This window comes from Bos javanicus, chromosome 11, assembly GCF_032452875.1.
Source record: "Bos javanicus breed banteng chromosome 11, ARS-OSU_banteng_1.0, whole genome shotgun sequence".
In the NCBI taxonomy this organism is placed as follows: domain Eukaryota; kingdom Metazoa; phylum Chordata; class Mammalia; order Artiodactyla; family Bovidae; genus Bos; species Bos javanicus.
In genome coordinates this window covers 46,030,317-46,058,013 of record NC_083878.1, presented here as the reverse complement: position 1 = coordinate 46,058,013, position 27,697 = coordinate 46,030,317, and the positions used below count along the sequence as shown (strand labels likewise).

Genomic DNA, 27,697 nt, shown 5'->3' with positions numbered 1-27,697 from the left:
AACAGAACCTTAGGGAAAGTTGGCTTCCAGGGTTGTGAAACAGAGCGGAATGTGCCTGAACGAAAATTTAAGGCCTTCTGTCTCTCTACTTTTTCACCATAAAGCATCACACACACACACACTCACACGGCTTCCAAACTAATCCCAGTGGGAGCCACAGCACCTTGCTAACTGTGCTTCAGTGCCTAGGAGTCTGCACTCTCAGGAAGGAGGCTTGAGCTGGGAGCTCCAGCACCAGGAGACGTGGAGGTTAGGTGACTATTGCCCCAAGGTCTTCAAGGACTCGATCCCACTCGGGTCTCTGGTCCCAACCAGAGCACAGCAGACTCTATAGGCTTAAAAAGGGCTCAGTGAACACCCTGCCAGGCTGTCACAAAAACACAGCAGCCTAGCCTGGAGACGCAAGCCTGCACAGGCTCCAGGATGGATCACACCCCAAGTCAAGGAGGTCAGAGGGAATAAAGCAGGCATTGTTTTTCTTTCTTTTTCTTTGACATTATGCTGATGCTATGTTGGAGGATAGTCGATTTGCAGTATTGTGCTTGTCCTCAGTGTACAGCCGCTGGATTCAGGTATAAGGTATCCATGGTGTATATCTATTGTGTTTTTGGACTTTTTTTGTTTGTTTTTGGACTTTTAACCGTAGAAGGTCGAAAAGAGTGCCAAGTATCAGGTCCTTGTGAATTCTGTATCTCAGATACACTTTTCTGTGTACATAAAGAAGGAAGTTAGGAGATAGTTTTTGTGGATTATCTCTTAGAGATACAGATTTCTGTCTTTAGAGATACAGATTGCTGTCTATATATGGAAGGAAAATAGAAAGGAAGGAAGGGGATAATCACTGTACATTATCTATTACAAGACAGATTTCTTGTGTACGTAGGCACGGACATCCTAATTCATTCCTGGGCCATCACTTACGTTTCTCTGGAACCCTTCGTTTGACTTTGAATTCTCAGTCTCGTTTTGGGTTGTAAGCTTGTCACCTTGTATGTCTACATTTATTTTACCTGGAAGGCACCTCATATACTGGGTCTTCCTCTGCCTGACAGACTTCCCTTAGTATGATCCTTCAAGGACCATCCCTGTGGCTACTACTGTCATAATTACCTAATTTCAGTGATGGTTTTTATGAGTGAGAAATAGTCTACTGTATATATGTACCACACCTTGTTTCAGCTTTAATCCCTCGTTGGAGATTTGCTGGTAGTATGTCTTGGCTCTCGGAAGCCATGCTGAAGCTTTGTTGGGGTGTCCGTGCCTTTTGATCAATGGCTTTCTCAGGATACAGACCAAGGTGTGGGAATGTCAGATCCTTGTTTTAATCTCTCTGACAGCATATTTTCAGGCATTCAGAAACTGTCCCAGAGACAGTTTAGGGGGATTCTTTCTCCTCCAGGCGCTCTCCCGCATTTATCAGTTGTAGATTGGCGATGATGACCACTGTGACTGATGGGGTTTGATTCCCATTGTCGTTTTGAATGGCAGTCCTCCAGCAACTAGGGTTCCTTAGTATCTTGTCCTGTTGGGGAGGTTTGATTTTGTCAGGCTTTTTTTTTTACCCCCTAAAAGGTTGTCAGGAGAATTTGCCTTTGACAATTGGGTTACTGAAAGTCGTCTGTGGTTGGAATTTATTTCTCCATTACCTGCCCCATGACATTTCCCGAGGCAGGTAATGTTGATTTCTGTCATTAACAGAAATCCAGCCCTCGTGATGTGAGTTGCCAGTGAACACTGGAGAAAATGTTGTAGTTACAGAAAATGTCCACAAGGCGGCAGCATTATTCAGGCCTACATTTGATCCCTGGGGTAACCAAAACCTTAGGGAAAGTTCGCTTCTTGGGCAGTGAAATAGAGAGGAATGTGCCTGAGCTAACCTGAAAGGGCTTGAGTCTCAGTAATCTTTCTCCCTAAAGCATCACACAAACAGCCTGTCCGGGCTAATCTTCCCAGGACCGCAGTACACTGCAGAGGTGCTTAGGTGCTAGTGCTAGGAGGCTGCACTCTCAGGAATGAGGCTTGAGCTGGGATCCCCAGCACCAGGAGAGGTCGAGGCTAGCTGAACCTTGCCTTCAAATCCCTTGAGGCCTTGATACCACACGGGACTCTGGTCCCAGCCAGAACATAGGAGACAGTAGACCTTTTAAAGGGTCAACCAAGGGCACCTTGCCAGGCTGTGTCAACCACCCCCTGTTCACCAGTGGGACAGAAGCCTGTCCAGGCTCCAGGGAACGTGATAGCATCCCACGTCAGGGAGGTCGGAGATAAGAGAGTGCGCACAGCTTTCCTCTCCTTTTTACCATCTTGTCGATGCTGCCGTGCAGTACACTCGATTTGCAATCTCCTGGTTTTTGCCCGCGTACAGCCTCCTGACTCAGGCATACGTATTTATGCGGTGGGATATCTCTCTTTTTTTTGCCATATAAGGATGAGAAGAGTCCCAAACATCAGGTCCTTCTGAATTATCTATCTTAGTTATACTTTTCTGTGTATACATAGAAAAAACTTAGGAGATAATTATTGTGGATCATCTCTCAGAGTTACAGATTTCTGCATATCTGTGCAAGGAAGGTAGAGATCGAAGGAGAGAAAAGAATATACCTTGTGGATTTTCTATTAAAGATTCACATTTCTTGTCTATGAGGATAAGGACTTCCTAACTCATTCAAGGCCCTTCATCACACATTCTTTTTTTCCTGGAAGCCTTTGTTTGTCTTTGAATTCTCTGAGTCTCTTTGTGGATTGTACATTTTTTGCCTTGTATGCCTATTTTTCTTCTGCTGGGAAGGTATATCCTATACCATAGTCTTCCTCTGCCTGACTGACTTCCCTGTGCCTATGATCCTTCAGGGTCCATCTGTGGCTAACAGTGTCCTTATTCCTTAATGTAAGTGTTTTTAATGAGTGAGAAATAGTCTGCTGTATATATGTACCACATCTTGTTCCAGCTTTAACCCCCTTGTTGGAGATTTTTCTGGTTGTGTGTCTTTGTTATTGGAAGTGTAACCCGGAAGGGTTAATTTTAAATGTACACTGGGTCTGCTTCTGTGACTTTAGCCCTTTTTGTGACAGTAAGCAAACAAAACGGCCTGCCACCTGAGCCGCCCACCTGTGAAGGACTGCAGGAAGTGAAACTAACACATTCCCCTGCCTGAGGCTTGCCATTCGAGGGGACATTTGCAAGGATTGAATAGTCTTTTTTTCTTTATTATCTCACCTCCCTCCATAAAAGGACCTGGCAACCAGGCCCTGACAAGATGATTATTTTGGGGTGCTAGCCTGCTTTCTTCTCAGTCAGCTGGCTCCCCGATTAAAGTCTCTTCCTTGCCTCAACACCTCAGCTCTCAATGAATTCATTGGCCTGTTGTGCGGCAATCGGTAAAAATTTGGCTTAGCCTGCCAGAAGCCTTCCTACTCGTGGCTAGCTGGCCCCAATCAGGGAATATAAGGGCAAGACCCTAGAAGCTGCTGGGACAATTTGTTGTCCGAGGTTCTTTCCTTCAGGATTCCCTGAAGCAGCGCCAGCTGCCCCCAGGGCTTGGCAGCTGAGACAAGGAACGGACAAACTTCTAGAGTCAAACTCGGTTTGTAAGAGAAGTCTATCCAATTCTACAGCGTGTTCAGCCAGTTCGTTTGTTTTGTGTGTCCTTCTGTGTTAAGAGCCTATGGGCTTGATTCTGGAGGGTAAGTCACTCAGGTGTGCACACCAGGAACATTTTCCCCCCCTAAATCTGGGCTTTTCCTTTACAGGACAAGCCAATTTGGTTGGGGTACCCATTTGCAGAGGTGGGTTATTGTTGGACTCTATCCTGAAGTGGTTCATTGGGAATGAGTTCTCATGGAGCAAGCCCACCCTCAGTTCAGTCACTCAGTAATGTCGTACTCTTTGCGACCCCATGGACTGCAGCACACCAGGCTTCCCTGTCCCTCACCAACTCCCAGAGCTTGCTCAAATTCACATCCATCCAGTCAGTGATGACATATAACCATCTCATCCTCTGTCATCCCCTTCTCTTCCTGCCTTCAATCTTTCCCAGGATCAGGGTCTTTTTCCAATGAGTCCGTTCTTCACATTAGGTGGTCAAAGTACTGGAGCTTCAGCTTCAGCCAGTCCTTCCAATGAATATTCAGGACTGATTTCCTTTGGGATTGACTGGTTGGATCTCCTTGCAGTCCAAGGGACTCTCAAGAGTATTCTTCAACACCACAGTTCAAAAGCATCAATTCTTTGCCGCTCAGCTCTCTTTATCATCCAACTCTTACATCCATACACGACTACTGGAAAAACCATAGCTTTGACTAGACAGACCTTTGTTGGCAAAGTAATGTCTCTGCTTATTAATATGCTGTCTAGGTTGGTCATAACTTTTCTTCCAAGAAGCATCTTTTAATTTTATGGCTGCTGTCATCATCTGCAGTGATTTCAGAACCTGAGAAAATAAAGTCTCTCACTATTTCTATTATTTCTCCATCTATTTGCAATGAAGTAATGGGACCAGATGCCATGATCTTAGTTTTTTTAATGTTGAGTTTTAAGCCAGCTTTTTCACTCCTCTGTTTCACCTTTATCAAGAAGCTCTTTAGTTCCTCTTCATTTTCTGCCTCAAGGGTGGTGTCATCTGCATATCTGAGCTTACAGGTATTTCTCCTGGCAATCTTGATTCCAGCTTGTGCTTCATCCAGCCCGGCATTTTGTATGATGTACTCTGTGTAGAAGTTAGATAATCAGGGTGACAATATATACAGCCTTGATGTACTCCTTTCCCAATTTGGAACCAGTCTGTTGTTCCATGTCCAGTTATAACTGTTGCTTCTCGACCTGCATACAGGTTTCTCAGGAGGCAGGTAATGTGGCATTTCAGACTCTTGTTAACTATGAGGGCTACTCCATTTCTTCTAAGGATTCTTGCCCATAGTAGTAGATTTAATCATCTTCTGAATTAAATTCACCTATTCTGGCCCATTTTAGTTCACTGATTCCTAAAATGTCAATGTTCACTCTTGCCATCTCCTGTTTGACCACTTCCAGTTGCTGACTAAAAAAGATGTACAACTTGAGAATTGTGAGTTAAGTTTTATTTGGGGGTAAAATGAAGACTACAGAGCAGCAGGCAGCATCTCAGATAGCTCTGAGAGACTGCTCTAAAGTGGCAGTGGGGGAAGGTCAACATCCAAGGTTTTGGTGAAGGGGGAGTTCAATACCATGAAGTATTCATTTTCCGAAAGGTTTTTGTTAGTCATGAGGATCTGATGTCACCATGAAAGGATTTAGTGGTTCTCTAGATATGAGGAAATGCAAGGATGGAGACCATAAAATCTGCCCCTGAAACATCTAACTATCTAAAGACCTGTCCCACCAGATTCCCTGGAGCACAGAGTGCCTCCGTCCACCTGAACTTTCTCCAGGGCTGTTGAAGGTCAAATGCTATAGCAGCATGGTGTCTAATCTCCCTAGAGGCAGATGGCAAATGCCTTTGTTGTTCACTGGTTGGCAATGCTCTTGGTAAGTGCCAATTTGTAGTTGACACAGTTTACCTTGATTCATGGAACTTACCTTCCAGGTTCCTATGCAATATTGTTCCTTACAGAATCATACTTTACTTCTACCACCAGACACAGGGAACATCACCAAATGGCCAATACCAAAATCCAATTGATTACATTCTTTATAGCTGGAGATGGAGAAGCTGTACACAGTTGGGAAAAACAAGATCTGGAGCGGACTGTAACTCAGATCATCAGCTTCTCATACCAAAATTCAGGCTTGAACTACAGAGAGTGGGGAAAACCCCTAGACCAGCCAGGTATGACTGAAATCAAATCCCCTAGGACTATGTGGTAGAGATTCAAGGGATTAGATCTAATTAACAGTGTGCCTGAAGAACTATGAATGGAGGTCCGTAATATTGTACCTCCAATATTATGGAGGCAGCAAACAAAACCATCCCAAAGAAAAAGAAAAGCAAGAAGGCAAAGTAGTTATTTGAGGAGGACTTACAAATAGCTAAAGATGGAAGAGAAGTGAAAAGCAAGGGAGAAGGGGAAAGGTGTATCCAACTAAACGCAGATTTCCAAAGATCAGCACGGAGAGGCAAGAAGGCCTTCTTCAATGAACAGTGTATAAAACTAGCAGAAAATAACAGAAGTGGAAAGACCAGAGATCTCTTCAGGAAAATTGGAGATATCAAGGGAACATTTTGCCCAAAGATGGGCACAATAAAGGACATAAATGGTGGAGACCTAGTAGACACAGAAGAATAAATGTGTCTTCTAATACACATTTAATAAAAGATAAAATATAATATAATATATATATTATGTATATAATATAATACATATAATATAAAATATAAAGATAATAAAATAATAAAAGATTATATACCAAGAATAAATGAAAAGAATACACAGAAAAACTGTATAAAAAAGATCCAAATGAACCACATGATGTGCTAAGCCACACAGAGCCAGACATTCTGGAGAGTGAAGTCATGTGGGCCTTAGGAAGCACTGCTGCTAATAAAGCTAGTGGATGTGATGAAATTCCAGTAGAACTGTTCAAAGCCCTAAAGAATGATGCTATCAAGGTGTTGCATTCAATATGTCAGCAAACCTGGAAGACCCAGCAATGAACTAGAAAAGGTCAATCCTCAGCCCAGTTGCCAAGAAGGGTAGTACTAAAGAATGTGCTAACCATCTGACAATTGCACTCATCTCCCATGCTAGTATCAGTTCAGTTCAGTTCAGTCGCTCAGTCGTGTCCGACTCTTTGCAACCCCATGAATTGCAGCACGCCAGGCCTCCCTGTCCATCACCAACTCCCGGATCGAGTCAGTGATGCCATCCAGCCATCTCATCCTCTGTCGTCCCCTTCTCCTCCTGCCCCCAATCCCTCCCAGCATCAGAGTCTTTTCCAATGAGTCAGCTCTTCGCATGAGGTGGCCAAAGTACTGGAGTTTGAGCTTTAGCATCATTCCTTCCAAAGAAATCCCAGGGCTGATCTCCTTTAGAATGCACTGGTTGGATCTCCTTGCAGTCCAAGGGACTCTCAAGAGTCTTCTCCAACACCACACTTCAAAAGCATCAATTCTTCGGCGCTCAGCCTTCTTCACAGTCCAACTCTCACATCCATACATGACCACAGGAAAAACCATAGCCTTGACTAGATGGACCTCTGTTGGCAAAGTAATGTCTCTGCTGTTGAATATGTTATCTAGGTTGGTAATAACTTTCCTTCCAAGGAGTAAGCATCTTTTAATTTCATGGCTGCAGTCACCATCTGCAGTGATTTTGGAGCCCAGAAAAATAAAGTCTGACACTGTTTCCACTGTTTCCCCATCTATTTGCCATGAAGTGGTGGGACCAGATGCTAGGATCTTCATTTTCTGAATGTTGAGCTTTAAGCCAACTTTTTCACTCTCCATTTTCACTTTCATCAAGAGGCTTTTTAGTTCCTCTTCACTTTCTGCCATAAGGGTGGTGTCATCTGCATATCTGAGGTTATTGATATTTCTCCCAGCAATCTTGATTCCAGCTTGTGTTTCTTCCAGTCCAGCGTTTCTCATGATGTACTCTGCATAGAAGTTAAATAAGCAGGGTGACAATATACAAACTTGACATACTCCTTTTCCTATTTGGAACCAGTCTGTTGTTCCATGTCCAGTTCTAACTGTTGCTTCCTGACCTGCATACAAATTTCTCAAGAGGCAGGTCAGGTGGTCTAGTATTCCCATCTCTTTCAGAATTTTCCACAGTTTATTGTGATCCACACAGTCAAACGCTTTGGCATAGTCAATAAAGCAGAAATAGATGTTTTTCTGGAACTCTCTTGCTTTTTCCATGAACCAGCAGATGTTGGCAATTTGATCTCTGGTTTCTCTGCCTTTTCTGAAACCAGCTTGAACATCACGAAGTTCACGGTTCACATATTGCTGAAGCCTGGCTTGGAGAATTTTGAGCATTACTTTACTAGCATGTGAGATGAGTGAAATTGTGTGGTAGTTTGAGCATTCTTTGGCATTGCCTTTCTTTGGGATTGGAATGAAAACTGACCTTTTCCAGTCCTGTGGCCACTGCTGAGTTTTCCAAATTTGTTGGCATATTGAGTGCAGCACTTTCAAAGCATCATCTTTTAGGATTTGAAATAGCTCATGCTAGTATGGTCATGCTTAAAATCTTGCATGCTAGGCTTCAGCATTATGCAAACCAAGAACTTCCAGATGTCCAAGCTGGATTTAGAAAAGGGAGAGGGACCAGAGATCAAATTGCCAACATTCACTGGATTATAGAGAAAGCTAGGAAATTCCAGAAGAACATTTACCTCTGTTTCATTGACTACACCAAAGCCTTTGACTATGTGGACCATAATAAACTATGGAAAGCTCTTGAAGAGATGGGAGTACCAGACCATCTTAACGTCTCTTGAGAAACCTCTATGGGGGTCAAGAAGCAACAGTTAGAACTGTGATGGAACAACTGATTAGTTCAGGATTGAGAAAGGAGTACAACAGGGCTGTCTGCTGTCACCCTGTTTGTTCAATCTATACACTGAGCACATCGTGAGAAATGCTGGGCTGGATGAGTTACAAGCTGGAATCAAGATAGGTGGGAGAAACTTCAACAGCTTCAGATATGTGGATGACACGACCCTAATGGTAGAAACTGAAGAGGAACTAAAGAGGCTCTTGATGAGCGTGAAGGAGGAGAGTGAAAGAGCCAGCCTAAAACTAATTATTAAAAAAACTAAGATCATGGTGAAAACAAGGCCCAGTTGTGAACGTGCCTGGTGGTGGAAGTAAAGTCCGATGCTGTAAAGAACAATATCACAAAGGAACCTGGAATGTTAGGTCTCTGAGTCAAGGTAAATTGGGAGTGGTAAATAGGAGATGGCAAGAGTGAACACTGACATTTTAGGAATCAGTGAACTAAAATGGACTGGAATGGGTGAAATTAATTCTGAAGACCATTATATCTACTACTGTGGGCAAGAATCCCTTAGAAGATATGGAGTAGCCCTCATAAGCAACAAGAGTCAAAATGTGGTATATTGTACAATTTCAAAAATGACAGAATGATCTCTGTTTGTTTCCAAGGCAAACCATTCAATATCACAGTAATCCAAATCTATGCCCCAACCACTAATGCTGAAGAAGCTGAAGTTGAACAGTTCTATAATGACCTCTAAGACCTTCTAGAACTAATACCAAAAAATGATGCTCTTTTCATCATAGGGGACTAGAATGCAAAAGTAGGAAGTCAAGATACCTGGAGTAACAGGCAAATTTGGCCCTGGAGAGCAAAATGGAGCAGGGCAAAGGCTAACAGAATTTTGCCAAAATGCACTGGTTATAGAAAACACCACTTCCAACAACACAAGAGATAACTCTACATGTGGACATGACCAGATGTTAATACCAAAATCAGATTGATTATATTCTTTGCAACTGAAGATGGAGAAGCTCTATACAGTCAGCAAAAACAAGACCGGGAGCTGACTGTGGCTCAGATCATGAATACCTTATTGCAAAATTCAGACTTAAACTGAAGAAAGTAGGGAAAACCACTAGACCATTCAGATATGACCAAAATCAAATACCTTATGTTTATACAGTGGAAGTGAGAAATAGATTCAAGGGATTAGATCTTACAGACAGAGTACCTGAAGAACTATGGATGGAGGTTTGTGACATTGTACAGGAAGCAGGGATCAAGACCATGCCCAAGAAAAAGAAATGCAAAAAGGCAAAATGGTTGTCTGAGGAGGCCTTACAAATACCTGAGGAAAAAAGAGAAGCTAAAGGCAAAGGAGAAAAGGAAAGATATAAACATCTGAATGCAGAGTTCCAAAGAATAGCAAGGAGAGATAAGAAAGCTTTCCTCAGTGATCAGTGCAAAGAAATAGAGGAAAACAATAGAATGGGAAAGACTAGATATTTCTTAAGAAAATTAGAGATAGTAAGGGAACATTTCATGCAAAGATGGGCACAATAAAGGACAGAAATGGTATGTACCTAACAGAAACAGAAGATATTAAGAAGACGTGGCAAGAATACACAGAAGAACAAAAAGATCCTAATGACCAAAATAACAACAATGGTGTGATCGCTCACCTAGAGCCAGACATTCTGGAGTCTGAAGTCAAGTGGGCCTTAGGAAGCATCACTACGAACAAAGCTAGTAGAGGTAATGGAATTCCAGCTGAGCTATTTCAAGTCCTAAAGATGATGCTATTAAAATGCTGTACTCAATATGCCAGCAAATTTGGAAAACTCAGCAGTGGTTACAGGACTGGAAAAGGTCAGTTTTCATTCTAATCTCAAAGAAGGGCAATGCCAAAGAATATTAAAACGATCACACAATTGCACTCATCTCACATGCTTTCAAAGTATTGCTCAAAATTCTCCAAGCAATACTTCAACAGTGCATGAACTGAGAACTTCCAGATGTTCAAACTAGATTTAGAAAAGGCAGAGGACCAGAGATCAAATTGCCAACATCCGTTGGATCATCAAAAAAGCAAGAGAGTTCCAGAAAAACATTTACTACTTTATTGACTACTTTGACTGTGTGGATCACCACAAATTGTGGAAAATTCTGAAAGAGATGGGAACACCAGACCACCTTACCTGCCTCCAGAGAAATCTGTATGCAGATCAAGAAGTAACAGTTAGAACCAGACATGGAACAACAGACTGTTTCCAAATTGTCTGTATGTCCAGGCTGTATATTGTCACCCTGTTTATTTAACTTCTATGCAGAGTACATCATGCAAAATGTGGGCTGGATGAAGCACAAACTGAAATCAAGATTGCTGGGAGAATTATCAATAACCTCAGACATGCAGATGACACCACTCTTATGGCAGAAAGCAAAGAGAAACTGCAGAGCCTCTTGATGAAAATGAAAGAAGAGAGTGAAAAAGCTGGCTTAAAACTCAACTCAAAAAACTAGATCATGGCATCTGGTCCCATCACTTCATGGCAAATAGATGGGGAAACAATGGATATATATATATATACATATATATTCATCCCTAGGTCAGAGATGGGTTTCTTACAGACAGTGTATACAGAGATCTTTTTTTTCTTTTGTATGCATTCAGCCAATCTGTGTCACTTCTCGCCTGTTAATGATCTGTGGGATCAGGAGCTCTCTAGTGGTCTGAAGTCTTAGAGTTGAGCCTCCTCCCTCAGGGGTTCAGGCCTGACTTCTTACCGTAGCATAAGATTTCACAGGCCACACAGCACAGAAGACAAAATCCCTAGACTAATGGTGAAATCAATCTCTACAGCCAAGATCATCCCAAAAGATTCACACACTTGTACAGAGGAATAAAGAGTGGAAAAGACGAAAAAGAAAAAAAGAGTCAAAAGAGAAGAGAGCAATCAAGCCAATACTCAAACCCCTAATGAATATAGATACTAAAATTTTTAAATAGATTCTCAAAGACACAAAATCAAAAGATAAAACAAAAATCAAAAGCACAGAAAAAATTAAACCTCAAAAATACAAAGTAAAAAATCTAAAACAAAAAACAAAAACATGGAATTTACTTTAAAATAAGGTTTTTTAAAAGAGGAAAAATTGGGTTATAAAAAATAAAAATTAAAGAAGTAATAAAGAGCCACATTAGGGAAGTATGAGAAAAAAAAATATAAAGGGGGGAAGCAGGTAAATATGTAGAGAGTAGAAGCGAGAAGAATGTCCAAGTAAATTTCTCCATTTTCTGTTCCAGTTGACTTGCCTACTCAGAAAGTCTTCCAAAATATCTGAGAAGGTCTCTAGACATATTGTGGGCAGTGTGGGCTCTGCTCAGACTTAGGTCTTTCTCCAGTTTGTATTTGCTCTCAAAATCTACAGTTGTCCCTAACATACAGTCTCAGGCTAAATCCTAGAATTTAATTTAAGTCACTGCAGCTGTAACTTTTAGGACAGTTTCCCCATCTTTCCTTTGCTCACACAGCCCCTGGTGTTCTGCTTTGGTTTGGGGCCGCCTTTGCTTTTAAGTCTCTCTCCCATGTCTGTTCACTGCCCAGACACGAGGGCGTGTAAGCAGCAGTTTATTCGGGTTTACTTGCTCAGCTGTGCTGAGGAAAGAGGTGTGTAGGGAGTGATCACTGCAGCTTGGCTGTGCAGGGGTCGCCCCAGCCTGAAGAAGGTCGTGTGCTTCCCCAGGGGAGTTGGTCCCAGGTTGTGGGACCCTTTGCAGAGCCAAGCCACTAAGGTTCTCAGGAAGCTGTGGGTGGTGACACTCACAGCTTGGCAGTAGTTGTGATCTCTGGGGCTGAGTTCATAGTGGTCTCCTGCCTTCCACCTCTGGCACCATGCCCGTCTCTTTGTCTCTGGGGCTGCAGACCACAAGCAGCTCACCGTCTTTCAGCATCTGCTTGGGAGGGGTCCCTTGTTCTGTGAGTGTGCAGAATCAAAGTGTAGCGTTAGAGCCTTCTGGGAGGAATGATCCTTTGTTTCTCTGGCAGATTGAGAGTTTTCCTGGTTTGCCTCTGCTGTGCTGTGCCAGGCCCCTTAAAGTATCTTTGTGGCAGTCGGCACTGGCCCCCTCTCTAAGGTCTGATTCCTGAAGCCTGGGTTTTGGCAGCTAGCCTCTGCTCACTGTGGGCTGATGAGAGCACTTGAGCCACTCCTCAATTGGGAAGTGCTGTTTGGCTCAATCTCTGTGGTGAATTTTCTCCATTTTGCCTTTGGAGCACCTGTCTTGCTGCACTGCACTCCCCTCTGAGGTTCCAAAGCTCCCCCTGATCCCGCCTGTGAGGGGTTTCCTAGTGCGCAGAAACCTCCTCTTCTTCAGGACTCCCTTTCCCAGGGCACAGGTCCATATTCTGAAATCCTTTGTATCCCTTTTAGTCTCTATCTTTTGCCCTACTTCATTCCAATGAGATTGGTTTGCCTTTCTGGAAGTCTGGGGTCCTCTGCCAGTGTTCAGATGTTCTGTGGGAGTTGCTCTACATGCAGGTTATTTTTCGATATATTTGTGAGGGAGAAGATATTCTCCCCATCCTATTCTTCTGCAATCTTGAAGGTCCTCTTGATCATATGGTTTTTAACTTTCAATTAAAAATTTTTTTTAAATTAAATTATTTATTTATTAATTGATAAAATTATTTCAATTTTATTGAAGAATAATTGCTTTACAGAATTTTGTTGTTTTCTGTCAAACCCCAACATGAATCAGCCATAGGTATACATACACCCCCTTCCTTTTGAACCTCCCTCCCACCTTCCTCCCCATCCCACCCCTCCAGGTTGATACAGAGCCCCTGTTTGAGTTTCCTGAGCCATACAGCAAATTCCCTAGGCTATCTATTTTACATACGGTAATGTAAGTTTCCATGTTACTCACAACATACATCTCATCCTCTCCTCCCCTCTCCCCATGTCCATAAGTCCATTCTCTGTGTCTGTTTCTCCAATGCTGCCCTGTAAATAAATTCTTCAGTACCATTTTTCTAGATTCTGTATATATGTGTTAGAATATGATATTTGTCTTTCGCTTTCTGACTTACTTCACTCTGTATAATTCTAGGTTCTAGGTTCATCCACCTCATTAGAACTGACCCAAATGTGTTCCTTTTTATGACTGGTAATATTCCATTGTGTTATCTTTCAATTTTTTAATTTGGTCTATCATGTTGATTGATTTGCTTATATTGAAGAATCTTGGATCCCTGGGCTGAACCCCACTTGACCATGGTATATGATTCTTCTAATGTGTTGGTGGATTCTGTTCATTAGAATTTTGTTGAGGATTTTTGCACCCATATTCATCAGTGATATGGCCTATAGTTTTCTTTTTTTGGTGATATCTTTGTCTGGTTTTGGTATCAGGGTGATGATGGTGGCCTTGTAGAATAGGTTTGGGAGTTTTCCTTCCTCTGCAAATTTTTGAAACAATTTAAGCAGGATAGGCGTGAGCTCTTCTCTGGGTTTTGATAAAATTCGACTGTGAAGCCATCTGGCCCTGGGCTTTTTTTTGTTGGGAGATTTTGATCAGCTTCTATTTCAGTGCTTGTGATTGGTCTGTTCATATTTTCTATTTCTTCCTGGTTCAGTTTTGGAAGGTTGTGCTTTTCTAAGAATTTGTCTGTTTCTTCAAGGTTGTCCATTTTATTGGCATATAGCTCATAGTACTCTCTTATGATCATTTGTATTTCTGCATTGTCTGTTGTAGTTTCTTTTTCATTTCTAATTTTATTGTTTTCAGTTTTCTCCCTTTTTCTTTTAATGAGTCTGGCTAATGGTTTGTCTATTTTATCTCCTCAAAGAACAAGCTTTGAGTTTCATTGATCTTTGCTATTTTTTCCTTCATCTCTTTTATATTTATTTCTGCTCTGATTTTTATGATTTCTTTCCTTCTACTAAATTCGGGTTTTTTATTCCTCTTTTTCTAGTTGCTTTCAGTGTCTAGCGAATTTTTACCATGCTTCATGTGCTGCATGTTTCTTTGTCTTTTCATTTTGTTTAATTACTATGTTTGGAGTCTCCTTTCTGCAGACTGCAAGGTCCCAGTTCATCTTACGTGTGGAGTCTCCCCCCAGTGTGTGCAGTTGGACCAATGCTTTGTGAAAGTTTCTTCATGAGGGGACTGGTTCCTGTGTTCTGGTGGATGGAACTGGATCTTGTCTCTCTAAGGGGCAGTGCCATGCCCAGTGGTGTGTTATGGGGTGTCTGTGAGCTTGGTGACTTTGGGCAGCCTGACTGTTAATGGGTAGGATTGTGTTCCTGTTTCTGCTAGTTGTTTGTTGTGTGATGTCCAGCATTGAAGCTTGCCGGCCTTTATATGCTGCCAGGTCTTAGTGTTAAGATGGAGGCCTTTGGGAGAGCTCTCACTGGTTAATATTCCTTTGGTTTAGGGGTTCACTGATGATCCAACATATTGGATTCAGGTCTCTCACTTTGGAGGTTCAGGCCCAACCCCTTGCTGAGCACCAAACCTCCACAAGTCACATGGTACAGAATTGTAAAAGAGAGAGAGAGAGAGAGAGAGAAAAATGAAAACCAACCTTGAAAAAAATTAACAGGCAGACAAACCCCCAAGTTAAACCATAAAACAATATTAATTAGACAGGAACACACAAAGAAACTCAAACTCACACTCAGAAAAGAAAGAAAGAAAGAAAGAATAAAGAGAAGAACCAAAAAAAGAAGAGAACAATCAAATCAATAAACAAATTCATAAATGAAAACAAGCACTAAAAACTTGAGTAGCAAAAATACAAAGCCAAAACATGGGAAAATACATTATAATGAAAATGTTTTGTAAAAATAGGAAGGAAATAAAATAAATGTATTTAAAAATAAAACATAGACGGTTCTCTGATCCCGGTCAGCAGAGCTCAAGCAGTCATGGCCAACCACATCGTGCTCTACACCGGCGCCAAGATGCCCATCTTGGGGCTGGGCAAGAGAAAAAAAAAAAAACATAAAAAGAAGAAAAGGCAAGCAAAAGATAAAAATTAAATGATTATTAAAAAGGAATAAAAATAGAACAAAACAAAAACAGAAAAAACTATATATAGATAAACAGATAGAGAGGTACTAAGAAGAATATTATCCTGTGACATTAGTTGTCCTTACCACACATTTTGCTCCAGTCAAAGTGCCTACTCAGAAAGTCCTCCAATATTTCTCAGAAGGTCTCTGGGCCTGCTCTGGGCACTGTGGAGTCAGCTCCTACTCAGATATGCCCTAACTGAAGCTTGTTCTTGCTTCCAAAGTCCACAATTGCCCCCAGGGTCCACAATCTCAAGCTAATTGTAAGGTTTAAATCCAAAGCACCTGCTTCTGCAGGAGTGAATTCTTTCGTTTCCTTTATTCACACGGCTCCCGTGTTCTTCTTTGGTACTGGTCCTGCCTCTGCTTGCAGGCTGCTCTCCAGCATCTGTTCTCTGCCCAGAAAAGAGGGAGTGATCAGATCAGTCGCTCAGTCATGTCCAACTCTTTGTGACCCCATGAATCGCAGCACGCCAGGCCTCCCTGTCCATCACCAACTCCCGGAGTTCACTCAGACTCACGTCCATCGAGTCAGTAATGCCATCCAGCCATCTCATCCTCTGTCGTCCCCTTCTCCTCTTGCCCCCAATCCCTCCCAGCATCAGAGTCTTTTCCAATGAGTCAGCTCTTCGCATGAGGTGGCCAAAGTACTGGAGTTTCAGCTTTAGTGTCATTCCTTCCAAAGAAATCCCAGGGCTGATCTCCTTCAGAATGGACTGGTTGGATCTCCTTGCAGTCCAAGGGACTCTCAAGAGTCTTCTCCAACACCACACTTCAAAAGCATCAATTCTTCAGTGCTCAGCCTTCTTCACAGTCCAACTCTCACATCCATACATGGCCACAGGAAAAACCATAGCCTTGACTAGACGAACCTTTGTTGGCAAAGTAATGTCTCTGCTTTGGAATATGCTATCTAGGTTGGTCATAACTTTCCTTCCAAGGACTAAGCGTCTTTTAATTTCATGGCTGCAGTCACCATCTGCAGTGATTTTGGAGCCCAAACAAATAAAGTCTGACACTGTTTCCACTGTTTCCCCATCTATTTGCCATGAAGTGATGGGACTGGATGCCATGATCTTCATTTTCTGAATGTTGAGCTTTAAGCCAACTTTTTCACTCTCCATTTTCACTTTCATCAAGAGGCTTTTGAGTTCCTCTTCACTTTCTGTCATAAGGGTGGTGTCATCTGCATATCTGAGGTTATTGATATTTCTCCCGGCAACCTTGATTCCAGCTTGTGTTTCTTCCAGTCCAGCGTTTCTCATGACGTACTCTGCATAGAAGGTAAATAAACAGGGTGACAATATACAGCCTTGGCGAACTCCTTTTCCTATTTGGAACCAGTCTGTTGTTCCATGTCCAGTTCTAACTGTTGCTTCCTGACCCGCATACAAATTTCTCAAGAGGCAGGTCAGGTGGTCTGGTATTCCCATCTCTTTCAGAATTCTCCACAGTTTATTGTGACCCACACAGTCAAACGCTTTGGCATAGTCAATAAAGCAGAAATAGATGTTTCTCTGGAACTCTCTTGCTTTTACCATGATCCAGCAGATGTTGGCAATTTGATCTCTGGTTCCTCTGCCTTTTCTAAAACCAGCCTGAATATCACGAAGTTCACGGTTCACGTATTGCTGAAGCCTGGCTTGGAGAATTTTGAGTATTACTTTACTAGCGTGTGAGATGAGTGCAATTGTGCGGTAGTTTGAGCATTCTTTGGCATTGCCTTTCTTTGGGATTGGAATGAAAACTGACCGTTTCCAGTCCTGTGGTCACTGCTGAGTTTTCCAAATTTGCTGGCATATTGAGTGCAGCACTTTCACAGCATCATCTTTCAGGATTTGAAATAGCTCAACTGGAATTCCATCACCTCCACTAGCTTTGTTTGTAGTGATGCTTTCTAAGGCCCTCTTGACTTCACATTCCAGGATGTCTGGCTCTAGGTCAGTGATCACACCATCGTGATTATCTGGGTCGTGAAGATCTTTTTTGTATAGTTCTTCTGTGTATTCTTGCCATCTCTTCTTAATATCTTCTGCTTCTGTTAGGTCCATACCATTTCTGTCCTTTATTGAGCCCATCTTTGCATGAAATGTTCCTTTGGTATCTCTGATTTTCTTGAAGAGATCTCTAGTCTTTCCCATTCTGTTGTTTTCCTCTATTTCTTTGCATTGATCGCTAAAGAAGGTTTTCTTATCTCTTCTTGCTATTCTTTGGAACTCTGCATTCAGATATTTATATCTTTCCTTTTCTCCTTTGCTTTTCGCTTCTCTTCTTTTCACAGCTACTTGTAAGGCCTCCCCAGACAGCCATTTTGCTTTTTTGCATTTCTTTTCCATGGGGATGGTCTTGATCCCTGTCTCCTGTACAATGTCACAAACCTCATTCCATAGTTCATCAGGCGCTCTATCTATCAGATCTAGGCCCTTAAATCTATTTCTCACTTCCACTGTATAATCATAAGGGATTTGATTTAGGTCATACCTGAATGGTCTAGTGGTTTTCCCTACTTTCTTCAATTTAAGTCTGAATTTGGCAATAAGGAGTTCATGGTCTGAGCCACAGTCAGCTCCTGGTCTTGTTTTTGCTGTCTGTATAGAGCTTCTCCATCTTTGGCTGCAAAGAATATGATCAATCTGATTTTGGTGTTGACCATCTGGTGATGTCCATGTGTAGAGTCTTCTCTTGTGTTGTTGGAGAAGGGTGTTAGTTATGACCAGTGCATTTTCTTGGCAAAACTCTATTAGCCTTTGCCCTGCTTCATTCCGTATTCCAAGGCCAAATTTGCCTGTTACTCCAGGTGTTTCTTGACTTCCTACTTTTGCATTCCAGTCCCCTGTAATGAAAAGGACATCTTTTTTGGGTGTTAGCTCTAAAAGGTCTTATAGGTCTTCATAGAACCTTTCAACTTCAGCTTCTTCAGCATTACTGGTTGGGGCATAGACTTGGATTACTGTGATATTGAATGGTTTGCCTTGGAAACGAACAGAGATCATTCTGTCGTTTTTGAGATTGCATCCAAGTACTGCATTTCAGACTCTTTTGTTGACCATGATGGCCACTCCATTTCTTCTGAGGGATTCGTGCCCACAGTAGTAGATATAATGGTCATCTGAGTTAAATTCACCCATTCCAGTCCATTTCAGTTCGCTGATTCCTAGAATGTCAACATCCACTCTTGCCACCTCTTGTTTGACCGCTTCCAATTTGCCTTGATTCATGGACCTGACATTCCAGGTTCCTATGCAATATTGCTCTTTACAGCATCGGACCTTGCTTCTATCACCAGTCACACCCACAGCTGGGTATTGTTTTTGCTTTGGCTCCATCCCTTCATTCTTTCTGGAGTTATTTCTCCACTGATCTCCAGTAGCATATTGGGTACCTACTGACCTCGGGAGTTTCTCTTTCAGTATCCTATCATTTTGCCTTTTCATACTGTTCATGGGGTTCTCAAAGCAAGAATACTGAAGTGGTTTGCCATTCCCTTCTCCAGTGGACCACATTCTGTCAGATCTCTCCACCATGACCCGCCCGTCTTGGGTTGCCCCACGGGCATGGCTTAGTTTCATTGAGTTAGACAAGGCTGTGGTCCTAGTGTGATTAGATTGACTAGTTTTCTGTGAGTATGGTTTCAGTGTGTTTGCCCTCTGATCCCCTCTTGCAACACCTACTGTCTTACTTGGGTTTCTCTTACCTTGGGTGCCCAAGAGGGAGTGAAGGTCCAGGCTTATTAAGGCTTATCTGTTCGGTCAGACTCGGGAGAGGGAGGGGTATGGCAGCCACAATTGGAATGTGCAAGGAGTGCCTGGAGGAGTAGAGACCTGCCACATGTTGCTAAGGTCTGAGGCAGGTCATGAGCTCTCCCAGAGGAATTAGCCCTAGGTCACGATCCCTAGAAAGAGGCAAGCTGCATAGGCTCACAGGAAGTTGTGTTTAGTGATATGTACCTGCTCACAGGTTGGCAGTCACTGAAGCCACCGTCACACCCACCTCTGGGGTCACAGACCCCAGCCTTGTCTCATCCACACTTCTGGCACTCATGACAGCCTTGGCAATAGCAGGTCAACAGGTGTGCCAGTCTCTGGGTTTGGAGACCACAGCCAGCTCATCCCACCTATGGCACTTGTGAAGGCAGGATCCTACAATCTGGGAACACTTAGAGTTACAGGATCCATGGAATTAGTCCCCATAACAATAATCTCTTGCCTCTCTGCAGGCCCAGAATTTTCCCTGGAACCCCTCAGCTTTGTCATATTAGTCCCTCAGAGTTTCTTCACAGCAGTCAACCTCAGGCTTCTCCCTGGGGTCCAACCCCCAAAGCCTGAGCCTCAGCACCCAGGGCCAGTTTTACAGCAATGGACTTACACACAGCTTCTTGGTTGTGAGTTGCTAGTCAGCACTGATCTGTCTGTCAAATTCTCTCCTCTTTGTCTTCCACACACTTGTAGCTGCACTTCCCCTCTGAAGTTCTGAAATTTCCCCTGGTCCTTGCCTGTGAGAAGGTTTCTAAGTGTGCAGAAACTTTTCCTCCTTCAGAACTCCCTCCCCAAGGTGAAGGATCCAAAGGACGCAACTTCAGCAAACGGAGTAAATTATTATAAGAGCCTTTTCGGTTGCCTCTTATTTACATTGTCTTGTACAAAAGCTTTATCAACTGTGTAGAAAAATTTGACAAAAGCAGATAAGAAAGAAGCTAAAGGGTAAACAAACACATTTAAAATTTTTATTTATTTTTAATTGAAGGATAATTGTCTTACAATATTGTGTTGATTTCTGCCATTCATCAACATTAATTAGCCATATGTATATATATGTCCCCTCCCTCTTGAAACTTCTTCCCATCTCCCACCCCATCCCAACTCTCTAGTTTGTCACAAAGCACAGTTTGAGTTTCCTGCATCATACAGCAAATTCCCACTGTCTGTTTTACATATGGTGATGTGCATGTTTCCACGTTACTCTCTCAAGTCATCCCACCCTCTCCTTCCCCCATCATGTCCACAAGTCTGTTTTCTGTGCCTGCATCTCCACTGCTGCCCTTTAAAAGGTTCATCAGTACCATCTTTCTAGATTCCATATATGTGCATTAATATATTTGCTTTTCTTTTTCTGATTTACTTCATTCTGTATAATAGGCTCTAGGTTTAGCCACCTCATTAGAATTGACTCAAGTGTATTCCTTTTCATGGCTGAGAAATATTCCATTGTATATATATACCACAGCTTGGTTATGCATTCATCTGTCAAAGGACATCTGGGTTGCTTCTATGTCCTAGCTTTTGTTAACAGTGCTGCAATTAACATTGGAGTACATGTGTTTTTTTCAATCATGGTTTTCTCAGGGAATATGCCCACTAGTAGCACTGTTGGGTCATTTGGTCATTTTATTCCTAGGTTTTTAAAAGAATCTTCATACTGTCCTCTAATACTTTGACCACTTGATATAAAGAGCTGACTCACTGGAAAAGACCCTGATGCTGGGAAAGATTGAAGGAAAGATGAGAAGGGGATGTCAGAGAATGGGAAGGTTGGATGGCATCACTGACACAATGGATATAAGTTTGAGCAAACTCTGGGAAATAGTGAAGGACAGGGAAGCCTGGCATGCTGAAGTCCTTGGGTTTGCAAAGAGTCAGACACAATTTAGTGACTGAACAACAAACAGTACTGTTCTCCATGGTGGCTGTATCTATTTACATTCCCACCAGCAGTGCAAGAGGGTTCCCTTTTCTCCCCACTGTCTCCAGCATTTATAGCTTTTAGATTTTTTGAGGATGGCCTTTCTGACCAGTGTGAGGTGATACATCATTGCAGTTTTGATTTGCATTTCTCTAATAATGAGCAATGTTGAGCATCTTTTCATGTATTTATTAACCATCTGTATGTCTTCCTTGGAGAAATGTCTGTTTAGGTCTTATGCTCACTTTTTGATTGGATTGTTTATTTTTCTGGTGTGGAGCTGCTTGTATATTTTGGAGATCAAGCCTTTGTCAGTTGTTTCAGTTGCTATTATTTCTCCCATTCTGATCTTGTCTTTTCACCTTGTTTATGTTTTCCTTTGCTGTGCAAAAGCTTTATGTTTTATTAGATCCTGTGTATTTATTTTTGTTTTTATTGCCACTACTCTAGAAGATGGATCATTGAGTATCTTGTGATTTATGTCATACAGTGTTGTGCCTATGTTTTCCTCTAAGAGTTTCATAGTTTCTGGTCTAACATTTAGGTCTTTAATCCATTTTGAGTTTATTTTCATGTATGGTGGTTTCATGTTTGGTTATCACGTTTGTTTTCATGTATGGTATTCTAATTTCATCCTTTTGCACATAGCTGTCCAGTTTTCCCAGAACCATGTATTGAAGAGGTTGTCTTTTCCCCATGGTATATTCATGCCTTCTTTGTTGAAAGTAAAGTGTCTGGATATAATGCACGGGTTTATCTCTGACATCTCTCTCTTGTTCCATTGATCTATATTTCTCTTTTGTGCAAGCACCATACTGTTTTGATGACTATAACTTTGTAATATAGTCTTGAGTCAAGAAGCTTGATTCCTCCTGCTCCATTCTTCTTTCTCATGATTGCTTTGGCTATTTGGGATCTTTTGTGTTTCCATATGAATTGTGAAAGTTTTTGTTCTAGTTCTGTGAAAAATGCAATTGGTAGTTTGATAGGGATTGCATTTAATCAGGAGAAGGCAATGGCAGCCCACTCCAGTACTCTTGCCTGGAAAATCCCATGGATGGAGGAGCCTGGTAGGCTGTAGTCCATGGGGTTGCACAGAGTCAGACATGACTGAGTGACTTCACTTTCACTTTTCACTTTCATGCATTGGAGAAGGAAATGGCAACCCACTCCAGTGTTCTTGCCTGGGGAATCCCAGGGACGGGGGAGCCTCATGGGCTGCTGTCTATGGGGTCTCACAGAGTCGGACACAACTGAAGCGACTTAGCAGCAGCAGCAGCAGCATTTAATCTGTAGATTACTTTGTGTGGTATAGTCATTTTCACAATATTCATTCTTCCAGTCCTGAAACGTGGTATACTCTCCATCTTTTAATGTCATCTTTGATTTCTTAGACAAGAATATTTTGAAAACTTATACCAGAACATTCTCATGTGTCTCCTTGATTGACAGTTGCTTCAGTTTTCTAAAAAGCTTGCTAGGATTGCTCTAGGCAGATATAGTTCATAAGCTTAAAAACATTCTTAGGAGGAAAAATCTTCACTAGTGCAAGTTGCCAATGTAATATATTAGTTTGTTAACATCCCTTATTGAACTATGATAAATATATATCAATCTGCTTACATGTGTCATTTTTAAAAGATTTTCTTAAAATTTTCCTGTAAGTCTACAATTCATTTTGCAGTTTTGTACATTAGCAACTTTAAGCATTAAGCTTAAAGCATTAAATCCTTTGGATTAAATTTTCTTAAATTAATCATAATATTTATTGAATCATTAAATGACAATCTCTAATGGCAAGTCTAGTACTACTGTAATTTTTGAAATTAAAACATTTTTATTTTTAGAAACATTTTGGGTTTACAAAAACTGAGCAGAAAGTACAGAATAGATTTATTTTAAATTGATGCCAGAATTTTTTTTCCTTCTAAATTCTACTTATGATCAGCTTCATTGTCATTATCATCATTCTAATCATCAGATTGTCTTCATTCCTTTTTTTTTTCTTTAAAATCTTTACGTTTGAGACAGAAGTATTACAGGTACACATGGGAAAGCAATACATGATCACAGTTGAAAGTGAAGACAATCTAGTCAGAAAGTTTTTACACCTGTCAGCTAATGCTGAAGCTCTGATTACGATATGCTGCAGGGCTCAAAGAAATGGTAATTAGTATTCCTCTCCTTTCTCTCCCTTTCCTTCAACAGAATCCACACCAACCTCCTCATAATCCTTCTCAAGGGCAACCATGTCCTCACAGGTCTCAGAAAAATCTCCTTCCTCCATGCCCTCATCCACATACCAGTGAACAAGGGCATGCTTGGTATACATCAGGTCAACTTGTGGTCTAGGCAAGCCCAGACCTCGGTGATGGCTGTGGTGTTGCTCAGCATGCACATAGTTCACTGGACTTTGGTCAAATCTCCAGCAGGTACCACAGTGGGAAGCTAGTAATTAATGCCAACCTTGAAGTGGGGCACCAGGCCACAAACTGGATGATGCACTTGGTCTTGATGGTGATAATGGTGGTACATCTTTCGGAACCACGTCACCATAGTACAACAGGCAGCAGGCCATGTATTTACCATCACGAGGGTCACATTTCTCCATCTGGTTGGATGGCTCAAAGCAAGCATTGGTCATCTCTGCTACAGAAAGCTGTTCATGGTAGGCTTTCTCTGCAGAGATGACAGGGGTGTTTGTGGCCAGAGGGAAGTGAATGTGGGGATAGAGCACCAGGTTGGTCTGGAACTCTGTCAGATCCACAGTCAGGGCTCCATCAGACCTCAGGGAAGCAGTGATTGGGGACACTATCTGGCTAATAGGCAGTTAAGATTCATGTAGGTTGGGTGCTCAATATCAAGGTTTCTACATCAGGTGTCATAGATGGCCTCATTGTCTATCATGAAGGCAAAATCAGATGCTCCAGGATGGTGTGGTGGTGAGGATGGTGTTGTAGGGCTAAACTACAGTTGTGGAAACCTGGAGGGCTGGGTAAATAAATAATTCCAGCTTGAACTTTTTGCTATAATCAACAGAGAGATGTTCCATCAGCAGGGAGGCAAACTCAGAACCAGTTCCCCCACCAAAGCTGTGAAAACCAAGAAGCCCTGGAGACCTGTGCACTGGTCAGCTAATTTCCAAATTCGGTCCAAGACAAGATCAATGATCTCCTTGCCAATGGTATAGTGACCTCAGGCACAGTTACTGGCAGCATCTTCTTTATCTGTGATAAGCTGCTCAGGGTGGAGGAGCTGGAGGAGGAGGAGGAGGTGCCAGTGCGAACCTCATCAATAACTGTGGGTTCCAGGTCTGCAGACACTGCCCTGGGCACACGCTTGCCAGCACCTGTCTCACTGAAGAAGGTGTTGAAGGTGTCATCTTCTCCCCCAATAGTCTTGTCACTTGGCATCTGGCCATCAGGCTGGATGCTGTGTTCTAGGCAGTAGAGCTCCCAGCAGGCATTGCCTATCTGGACACCAGCCTGGCCAACGTGGAAGGAGATGCTCTAACATATGGTGGCTATAGGTCAGCAGGTGCAGGCAATACAAGTAGACACCAGGTCCTGGTTACCACCCCCGACAAGCTAAGAGTCAAGGTAAGTAATGCACCCTGTCTTCACTCTTTAGCTATGTATTCACTATTTAGCTAATTCTCCAGAAGTCTGATGGAAATTCTGAACTTGATTTTTTCCACCTTTTGATGTATAAAAGAATAGGCTAGTCAGGCACATTATCAGGACAAAATAAGAATCAAGACAATCTCTTTTATGAATGTTAATAAAGGTATACAGATGCTCAACTTTTGAAAAAATTCTTTTGTAAGTAAGTAAAAGCCAGAGGAATTGACAGGCTCCCAGATACCGCTTAAGATCCTTGTTGTTTAGTCACAAAGTCACATCTGATTCTTTTGCAGCCCCGTGGACTGCCAGGCTCTTTTGTCCATGGGACTTTCTAGGCCAGAATACTCAAGTGGATTGCCATTTCCTTCTCCAGAGGATCTTCCCAATCCAGGGATAGAACCCATGTCTCCTGCATTGCAGGCAGATTCTTTATCTGTGAGCCATCTGGGAAGGACAAGTTTATTGAAAGATGGATAGGAGTTTGTTTTGTGGAAAATATTAGAGTACATGCTGGAAAGGGTACAAAATAGGAAAAAAAAAAGGAGTAAAATGAAAAAGACCTCAAGAGAAATGACATTTTTTTGATAAAATAATAAAAGGGAAATAAATTCTAATATTCCTACTAACTCAAGTATTTTTAAACTTTCAGAAACAAGGGAAGGCTGTTGTTTCTGGAATGGAGATCATTCTGGATTTGATAGACAATCTGAGACTCAGTAGTTCTAACATTAGAATGGAAAGTATACCTGTCACTGTGATCCTTCTGTTCTGCACACAGGAAAGCAGAAATGCTTAAAAAAATACAGAAACATAACTCTGCTAACAGCATTGATATCTACAGAAGAACAAATCATTTGATGTTACTTTCTTTATTAACTTACTCACATTGGCCAGTACTCCATCCTCATATAGGCTCAGACTGGAAGATGGTGGGGATTCAGTCATTAAGAGTTCATCAAGTAACATGCAAACAACAGTCCTTTCTTCTGGATTCTACCTGTAAAAGATGCCTGGTTGTCCATAAAAATAATAATCAGCTTATGATTAAATGCATCCACATCTCTACATATATCCAAATAATAATTTTGCCTTTTCATACTGTTCATCGGGTTCCCAAGGCAAGAATACTGAAGTGGTGAAAAGCTGGCTTAAAACTCAACATTCAAAAAACAAAGATCATGGCATTTGGTCCCATCACTTCATGGCAAATAGATGGGGAAACAATGGAAACAGTGACTTTATTTTTTGGGCTCCAAAATCACTGCAGGTGGTAACTGCAGCCATGAAATTAAAAGACACTTGCTCATTGGAAGAAAAGCTATGACCAACCTAGACAGCATATTAAAAAGCAGAGGCATTATTTGCTATCTGTCTATTCAAAGCTATGGTTTTCCCAGTAGTCATGTATGAAAGTGAGAATTGGACCATAAAGAAAGCTGAGCCCTGAAGAAGTGATGCTTTTGAAGTGTGGTGTTAGAGAAGACTTTTGAGAGTCCCTTGGACTGCAAGGAAATGAAACCAGTCCATCCTAAAGAAAATCAGTCCTGAATATTCATTGGAAGGACTGATACTGAAGCTGAAGCTCCAATACTTTGGCCACCTGATGCAAAGAACCGACTCATTGGAAAAGACACTGATCCAGGACAAGACTGAAGGCAGGAGAAGAAGGGGGTGATAGAGGGTGAGATGGCTGGATGGCATCACTGATTTGATGCACTTGAGGTTGAGCAAGCTCTGGGAGTTGGTGATGGACAGGGAAGCCTGGCATGCTGCAGTCCATAGGGCTGCGAAGAGTTGGACACGACTGAGTGAATGAACTGAACTGAAATAGCAATTTTAAATCTGGATAATTTAAAAGATTTTTTCAATTGACTAATTTCAACTGGAAATCCCATTTGAGAACTGATAATATTAATAAGCCGTTGACAACTGATGTTAGTTAAACCCATATTGTTATTTCTTTGAACAAGGATTAAATCAGTAAGAACAAGGATGGAAAACAAGCAAGCAAATAAACACAAGGCATGTGTGCCTTTGTATTTATGAATGAGTGATCATTTACAGAAATCCCCGAACTAAGAACGTGAATCATAGTCCACCCTAAGCTACCATAGGCCTCTAAGTTCTTATATTGACATTATCAACCCGTAAAACTCACAGTTTGTCCAGAAAAGGCTATTAATAGAAGTTTAACAAAAAAGACAAGTGTGCATATGAAAATATTGACTTTTTGAGAGGTCCTCCAGAAGTTATCTCAGAACTAAAGTCAAATTTGAGAACCCAGCACACAATTCTGTTGCTAAAATGCTTGTAAAGCTTTGATATACCTGGATTAATGTCTGCTTTCCTCCTATTCTTCTTTCAATTTCACTTGAGGTTTTTAAATTAATTTTTATTGGAGTATAGTTGATTTATAATGTTTTATTATCTGTTATACAGCAAAGTAAATCAGTTATACATGTTGCACTCTTTTTTATATTTTCCCATGTAAGTTATTACAGAGTATTGACTGGAGTTACCTGTATTATACAGTAGCTCCAGATTAGTTATGTATTTTATATATAGTAGTGTATATATTTCAATACCAGTCATCCAATTTATTTCTCCCTCCATTTCCTCTTTGGTAACCATACATTTTTTTCTACACCTGTGACTCTATTTCTGTTTGTAAGTTCAGTTGTGACTTTATTTTTAGATTTCACATATAGGCAATATCATATTTGTCTTTGTCTCACTTACTTCACCCAGTATGATAATCTCTAGGTCCACCCATATTGCTGAAAATGGCATTATCTAATTTTTTATGGCTGAGTAATATTCCATTATATATATATATATATATAATATATTCCATTTTATATATATATATATATCAGTTCAGTCACTCAGTT

At 41.5% G+C, this 27,697-nt stretch overlaps 1 long non-coding RNA gene and 1 pseudogene across 1 annotated transcript in view; one reads left to right on the top strand and one right to left on the bottom strand.

The window, feature by feature from the left end:
• Positions 1–27,697, top strand: part of LOC133257078 (uncharacterized) — a 93,048-nt gene that overhangs the window by 23,894 nt on the left and 41,457 nt on the right. The window lies entirely within an intron of this gene.
• LOC133256528 (tubulin alpha-1B chain-like) lies at positions 23,233–24,740 on the bottom strand (annotated as a pseudogene).